Source organism: Coregonus clupeaformis, unplaced genomic scaffold, assembly GCF_020615455.1.
Source record: "Coregonus clupeaformis isolate EN_2021a unplaced genomic scaffold, ASM2061545v1 scaf0147, whole genome shotgun sequence".
Classification (NCBI taxonomy): Eukaryota; Metazoa; Chordata; class Actinopteri; order Salmoniformes; family Salmonidae; genus Coregonus; species Coregonus clupeaformis.
Window position 1 is genome coordinate 548,473 of NW_025533602.1, and position 8,652 is coordinate 557,124.

The 8,652-nt window shown below is 40.5% G+C and overlaps 1 long non-coding RNA gene across 1 annotated transcript; it reads left to right on the top strand.

Annotated features, from left to right (window-relative positions):
- The first annotated feature begins 468 nt into the window (after positions 1 to 468).
- On the top strand, positions 469 to 4,050 carry LOC123483532. Its single transcript, XR_006658299.1, has 3 exons — positions 469 to 549; positions 3,088 to 3,172; positions 4,010 to 4,050. It is a non-coding gene; the product is annotated as an uncharacterized LOC123483532 (long non-coding RNA).
- The last annotated feature ends 4,602 nt before the right edge of the window (positions 4,051 to 8,652 follow it).

Sequence of the window (8,652 nt, forward strand, 5' to 3'; positions counted from 1 at the left end):
GAAGAGGGAGAGCAGGACCTGCTGTCTTGACATTGTGTATTTTTCCCCAGTGGGAGCTGTGGTGCTTGGGGAAGAGGGAGAGCAGGACCTGCTGTCTTGACATTGTGTCTTTTTCCCCAGTGGGAGCTGTGGTGCTTGGGGAAGAGGGAGAGCAGGACCTGCTGTCTTGACATTGTGTATAATTTTTTATGGCTCCACGTGTCTCAAAACCACAGTCTCAGACAGTCTCCCACTCGGCTGATCTGGTTTCATCTTTCCCCAGATATGGAAAGACACTGAGCAAGTTGGTTTCGACATCGGCTGCTAACCAAAACAAAAGTCACATGCATCATTATCAGTTTCTATCTGGTTTCTATTGGCCATTCAGCCATTGACGACAGAACAGCATATTTTAACTGGATGATGTTACTAGTTTCTGCTTAGTTGCCAGAGCAATGCTGCTGCTGGAGTGGTCATGTGCTAAATGAATGAACAGCAGGGATGTTGGTGAAAAAATGATATTTGGAAATAGAGCTTCACCTCTTGAATTTTGAGAGTTATTTGATAAAGGTAAGTGTTATAGAAACTGCAGAATATGCTCTTTCAGATACAGCACTATATAGAAATCACAATGTTTTACCTGCATGTGACTCTGAAGGAGGATTTGATAAAGAGATGCTCCTTTCCCTGCATCTGTCAATTACAAGATGCGTCCATCTCTTCATGTACAATTTGACACTTGATAATATTGTCACTCATCAGATTATTGTCAATGTAATCTGGTCTATAGGCTAACTCTTATCATGTGTGAAATGAGTTGAGGTATAGTTCAGGTGTAGTTTTGATGGGCCGGCTGTGCAGGCTGACTGGCATCATTTGTTCACTCATCAACTTCGGTAGTCAAGGATATGTTTTGCGTTATTCTAAAGGCCTACTTTTTGCAACACAATCTCACACTCAATTCGAGCAAATATGTACAAAAAGTATTTTAGCAGATTTTGTGCGTTTTTTTGTGGCTTAATTCGCCCCCCAAAAATGTATTTTCCTATGAATGAAGTCATACAAAAATGTGTATTTTCACACAAAATCAGCCACACAAAAATGCATGCTTTTTGTGCATATTTGCACGGATTGAGTGTGAGATTGTGTTGACTGCAACACATAGCATGTTTTCGTTTCCCAATACAATACATTTGATTAGTAATAGACGTATAGTAAATAAAACAGTCCTGTAACAGTTTATTTTTACAAAGTAAAACATAAAAGAGAAATGTATCAACCCACAAGGTGTGTGGTCAAATGATTTGCTGCTGATAAACAGGCATAACACAAACTCATCATTACACTATTGTTCTAAATGAATTCAACATCTGCACCCTCCTTATCATTCAGTTAAGCCTAATTTAAATTCAATTGTGAAGTAAGGTGCACAATTATCGCCCATTCATCCATTTGTCCAATGCGCCACTAAAGAGAGACTCATTAGTGGCGCATTGTCTTGGCAGATTAAGTGGGGAATATGTGTGAAAAAAATGGGTAACAAGGCTCAAAATACTTTTCTGTTTGTGAAAACAGCATGTTTCTATGATCTGTCATTAAAAACTGTCATTAACTCCCGAGTGGCGCAGTGGTCTAAGGCTGTGCCACTAGAGATCCTGGTTCGAATCCAGGCTCTGTCGTAGCCGGCCGTGACCGGGAGACCCATGGGGTGGCGCACAATTGGTCCAGGGTAGGGGAGGGAATGGCCGGCAGGGATGTTGGTAGAGCATGGCGTTTGCAATGCCAGGGTTGTGGGTTCGATTCCTGCGAGGGGCCAGTATGAAAAAAAAATATATATGTATGCACTCACTAACTGTAAGTCGCTCTGGATAAGAGCGTCTGCTAAATGACGTAAATGTAAAAAGATAAAAACAAAAGTCTTTAAAAATGAACCCGTCCTCCTATAGCCCTTCCCACCAGCCTCCTCTGGGAAATGTCTCTGTTCTGGTAAAAGAGAAGTAGATAGTATCACATCTTGTTTCTGTTGTATCTACATGTATCTTCATTAAACCACAGGTTCTGTTCTTGAGACTGATGGGGAAGAGTGGGGTGGAAAGGCTTTTGCAACACTACTTTAGTTAGCACAACCTTGTGACTAATTTTACTTCCTGTTTGCGATACTTGGGAGAAATTCAATGTTATCTTTCTACCTTCCCAATACCTTCTCCATGTCTCATATTCACTGTTATCTTTCTACCTTCCCAATACCTTCCCACACAGAGATGGCTTGATGTGGTGTGCAGCATAGAGTGTATAGTCCTTTAGTCTCTATGGACCAGATGGTAGTGTACAGTTCAGAGATGGCTTGATGTGGTGTGCAGCATAGAGTGTATAGTCCTTTAGTCTCTATGGGCCAGATGGTAGTGTACAGTTCAGAGATGGCTTGATGTGGTGAGCAGCATAGAGTGCATAGTCCTTTAGTCTCTATGGACCAGATGGCCAGTTGGTGAGGGCTACAGCATGGGGAAAGAAACTGTTCAGATGGGGGTCTATAACATCCAATCACATAGGTTTACAGCAGCTGACAGTTGCAACATCATTGCTAATAATGCAAACTGCCTTGGTTTAGATAAAGACAAGCTCTGTACAGATGTAGGATCTTAATTTAATCAGCCGGTTGCAGGAGATCTAAAACTTGTTGTGTATTTGAGGGTTAAAAAGATTTAGGAAGTTTGTAATTTCCACTTTTCCACCTTTCCCTTTTGAAAAATGTCAATTTATTATAATCCACATAATAATTGAAATGTCGAGTTGCTTCAGGATTATTTTCCTGCTGTAGCAAGCGGGCTCAAATTAAGATCCTACATCTGTAGCAATGTACCTGTGGTCCTCTGTAGCTCAGCTGGTAGAGCACGGCGCTTGTAACGCCAAGGTAGTGGGTTCGATCCCCGGGACCACCCATACACAAAAATGTATGCACGCATGACTGTAAGTCGCTTTGGATAAAAGCGTCTGCTAAATGGCATATTATTATTATTATTTAATGTACATGGCTATATTAGGAGGACAGGATTCTCTTTACACCATTGTTTTTTGACCATTTGACATATTTTATTTACTGTTGTTTAGGCTGGTTGAATGAGTTCCCTATGAGAGGCTACTTCATCTGCAAGAAAACAGGCGGCCGCACCAGTTTCCTCATATGAAATTAAAAGTACGTGTTTAGCCTACGCACTTACAAAATGGCTGTTGAAACTGTAGGACACATTTCTCGGCAACATTATAATTGGATAAATGTGTTGATTTGAAGGAAAGACAGGCAGACTCTGGTAAGTCTAGGCTACATAGAACTATTATATTAGAAAGTTAGGTCGTTTACAGACATTCAATAGTCAGAGTAGGATAGATATATGATCACTTATCATGCTGACCAACCTGATGGTCTCTGTTGGAAATGTGAAACATATCATGCCTAGGCTACATGCTCTGTCCTGCTACTGGTAGGCCTGTAACGTTATGGGAACTGATCTGAACAGGTTTAGGCTGGTCATCTAGGATATGAAGGCTATTGCTGAGGTATAGACCTCCATCTGCATATCACTAACAAACCGCTATTATATATTATAACCTAGCCTACTTTACATAATATAAATCTCCTACTTGTGGCAAAAATACTTTCTGAATGGATCAATGATTTCCCCTCAGATCAATCATGCCCGTTTTAGCCCTTCTGTCTACATTCTCAGATTCAAAGACAACAAATAGCCGACTTTTAATTAATACAAATAAGTGTGAGACATGGCCTTGTGTTGCTGCACTGTCTATAACTACCTTAACAAACAGTGACTTATTATTATTATTGACAGTTAACATGGAGAAGATATGTCACAACTACATGTTCATATGATTGCATTAAATAGCCTGACTGTTTCGATATGTCTGTTAGTAAATGTTTTATTTCTAAGAGATGATTATTAAATGAGAACAATTGTCAATCAAGAATTAGTTGTCACTGTGTTCACCACAACCAACATGCTGCATCTCTGTTTAGGGGTCAGTGGTCTAAAATGAGTCTCTCTGGGGAGAGAGAGGAGGGGGGCCCTGCCTCTAAAATGAGTCTCTCTGGGGAACATGACACCAAAACTAAGAGGTGAGATGACAATTTTGTTTATGAATTATTAATTACATTTCCAAAACTATATGTCCACAATTTTTTCACATTCGTTTTTTCATCAGAAATTATTGCTTGTGGGTACCTTCAATATTACGGTTTGAACACACCGACTGCGTCATTGCGTAAAATAGTTTGCAGCATCATCTAAATATTTGTGCAACAAAAGTTAAACATTCACCTTCTGCTACCATTTCTGTCAACCTGTTTACGCATACAGTTTGACGCATATGTTCGATTAATCCAATTTATGCACCACACAGAACGCACTGCAACTGCCTTTGCAACGCAATGCTGCAAGGCAAAGGCAGCGTTCAATTGGAAATGAATGAACTTCTGGTGTACCAAAATGCAATAACGCAGTTAGTGTGTTCAAAGCGTTACTGATCTCAGAATTGTAATTAATAGATTTTAGATTTCTAAGAGATCATGAGTAAAAGAGAACAATTGACATTCTAGAATGAGTTGTCACTGTGTTCACCACAACCAACATGCTGCATCTCTGTTTAGGGGTCACTGCTCTAAAATGAGTGTCTCTGGGAGACCTGACACCAAAACTAAGAGGTGAGCTGACAATATTGTTTAAGAATTTATATTCCAAAACGCTATATACAAAGAAAATTCACATTTGTGTTTTTTTCATCAGAAATTATTGCTTATTGGTTGGTACCTTCAATATTTCCGTTCTAGATTTGAGATGTGTATGAAAATGTGTTTTTTTTGCAAAACGCTATATTTACATTACATTTATATATCCAATGTTTAGCTGGAATGGGAAGTTCGTATCCTGTATATTTGACTGTGATATGTGGTTCTCTCACTTAGCTATCTTAAGAGAAATGCACTTACAGATGCCATATCTTAATTTGACCCAGTTTCTCACAGCAGAAAAATAATCCTGCAGCAACAGGAAATGTGAATTATTATGTGGATTATAATTCATTAACATTGTTTGTTTATGCATAGTCACTTTAACTCTACCCACATGTACATATTACTTCAACTACCTCAACTAGCCGGTGCCCCGCACATTGACTCTGCACCGGTACCCCCAGTATATAGCCTCCCTACTGTTATTTTATTTTACTTCTGCTCTTTTTTCTCAACACTTTTTGTTGTTGTTTTATTTTACTTTTTTATTCAAAATAAATGCACTGTTGGTTAGGGGCTGTAAGTAAGCATTTCACTGTAATGTCTGCACCTGCTGTATTTGGCGCATGTGAACAATACAATTTGATTTGATTTGATTTGATTTGAAATCAAGTCTTTTAAAAGCTAAAATACACTACAATACGGCAACTGTATTGTAAGTCACTCTGGGCCCGGTTTCCCGATAGCGATGGAATTTAGGGTTACGAGTGTTTTAAGTGTTTTTTTCCTACAACGGCTGAAGATGTAACATGCATTTCCCACGCAACACGCAGAGAGAACGGTCGCTATGATGACTGAAAACACAACCGTGGGACAAACGAGTGACACATTTCTGGGCAAGGGCGGTCCATTTAAAATTAATTCATTCTTCCCTCGCCCTTTGCCCTGCAAGTGTCCACTCATCATACGTCATGATACGTCATCAGAAGTGTCCACTCATCATACGTCATGATACGTCATCAGAAGTGTCCACTCATCATACGTCATGATACGTCATCAGAAGTGTCCACTCATCATACGTCATGATACGTCATCAGAAGTGTCCACTCATCATACGTCATGATACGTCATCAGAAGTGTCCACTCATCATACGTCATGATACGTCATCAGAAGTGTCCACTCATCATACGTCATGATATTTCATCAGAAGTGTCCACTTAACTTGAGGGCTGAGGGGAGAGGCAGTCTTTTAAGTGTTTGAAACGCTGCCATGGATAGTATCGAAGTAACATTACCACATGATCAATGACGTCTGAAACTTCATTTGATCTCATGCTTTTTGGAACCATGTGTTGCAAAATGCGAGAGATCTCACTGATTTCTCCCTGGTGCCGGTGCTTTTTTCGAAGCAAAGTCTTTTTCAAACACTGACCTCTACTGGACACCTTATTTACACATTTAGTTTGATGTCTTCCAGTTTGTAGCCCCTGAATGGTAGCTCAGCAGTTAGGGACGGGAATTTGGTTCAGACATCAACATAGGCACAAGATTGAATCCCTGCTATAGTTGAACAATTATTTTCTGTGAAACCGCACTATCTTCCCATTGTTGATTAAATAATGTGTTTTATTTAAATCAAATCAAATCAAATCAAATTGTATTGGTCACATGCGCTGAATACAACAGGTGCAGACATTACAGTGAAATGCTTACTTACAGCCCTTAACCAACAGTGCATTTATTTTAAACAAAAAAAGAAAAAAGAAAAACAAAACAAAAAAAGTGTTGAGAAAAAAAAGAGCAGAAGTAAAATAAAGTGACAGTAGGGGAGGCTATATATACAGGGGGGTACCGTTGCAGAGTCAATGTGCGGGGGCACCGGCTAGTTGAGGTAGTTGAGTTTATCTTCAGAAATAAGCATGAGTTAATCTGCCAAACCGAAGACAAAATGCTATGCATTCATTTATACACATAATAGTAAAATGTCTTAATTCTCAGCAATCAATCAATCAATCAATTTTATTTTATATAGCCCTTCATACATCAGCTGATATCTCGAAGTGCTGTACAGAAACCCAGCCTAAAACCCCAAACAGCTAGTAATGCAGGTGTAGAAGCACGGTGGCTAGGAAAAACTCCCTAGAAAGGCCAAAACCTAGGAAGAAACCTAGAGAGGAACCAGGCTATGAGGGGTGGCCAGTCCTCTTCTGGCTGTGCCGGGTGGAGATTATAACAGAACCATGCCAAGATGTTCAAAAATGTTCATAAGTGACAAGCATGGTCAAATAATAATCAGGAATAAATCTCAGTTGGCTTTTCATAGCCGATCATTAAGAGTTTAAAAACAGCAGGTCTGGGACAGGTAGGGGTTCCATAACCGCAGGCAGAACAGTTGAAACTGGAATAGCAGCAAGGCCAGGCGGACTGGGGACAGCAAGGTGTCAGCATGCCCGATAGTCCCGACGTATGGTCCCAGGGCTCAGGTTCTCAGAGAGAAAGAGAGAACGAGAGAATTAGAGAGAGCATACTTAAATTCACACAGGACACTGGATAAGACAGGAGAAGTACTCTAGGTATAACCAACTGACCCCAACCCCCCGACACATAAACTACTGCAGCATAAATACTGGAGGCTGAGACAGCACTTATACGACCAATTTTCTACTCTGAGATACTTTGTGGATATGGGCCCAGATCTCAAAATATTGTTATTTAAAAAAACTTTGAATGTTTGTTTTACATATAAAAATAAATAAAATAATATTACTAATGTAAGCCACTGTAAAGACTGGGTTTAGTTTATTGTGTGGCTCTGCTCATGTCTGCGTTCTGGAACTGTCCGCGTCCACGTACGGTTTGGCGCCAAGCATATTGTCCAGTTACGCGCTGAGTGGTCTGAGGTGATCTTGGGGAATAACGACGGAGTTCGTTACAGTGTTGAGACGCCAAAGTTTATTGTTCAATTTGCTTTTTTGCGTAATGGTCAGTGACAGTGTGAGTGTAGCCAGATCCTTTTCACTCGCTAGTCTTGTTTAATTGTGTGGTTCACCGGATTCGTCATCATCCTCGAGGGACAGACGAACGACCTGCTAGCTATCCAAGCTAGTCGGTACAGCTAGCTAAGCTAGCTACTCTACCAGCAGCATCCTAGTTATCCTAGCTACCACTACATCATCACCGGCTGCCTGCATTTCTTGTGGACCGATGGAGCTCCCGGGTTGTTTCTTCCACCTGTTAAATACCGTGGAGGGCTTCTCCCTCTCTGGTTGACGGATGCTGGCTACCTACCATCCCTCTGTCCGGTTCTCCTCTCTTCACTAGATGGACGGTAACTTTAGTGTTTAACCCCTCTGTGTCCAAGGACTGTACCTTTTGAATATTATTTTCGGGGCGCCTCAAGTTACATTTTTTACAACGTTTATTTCTGATAAAATTAGTTCATTGCATCCGCCATGGAGCCCAGTTTCATAATATTACCTTCTATCCCTGGTTATGAAGTAATCGCGAAAAAACAGGCCTTATGTTTGGGCATTTTTCACCCTGCCAGCTCCTATTAGTTCTACTGTAGGTTTACCTCAGGTAACTTATTATTTATAAGGTTATGGATACTTGGTGAGCGTTAACCCTGTAGGTTTACCTCAGGTAACTTATTGTTAACAAGGTGACGGTTACTTGGTGAGTGCGCTCAATGTTAACCTGAGTACATGTTGTGGTGAGCCACATAAGAGGTGTTGTCTGGCGCAAAGCCATCATTTGATATGCATCGAAATCTTCGTTCGTGGGCATCAAATTGAGCGAATGCTGCGCAGGTTCACTGAGTTGCAAACCAAATGGTGATAATGGGGTGATTGTTGTCTAATTGGGTGGTCTAGCTAATGGATTTGTAGATCTGACGCAGTTGCTACCTCAGATTATGAGCCTAGCAAGTGTC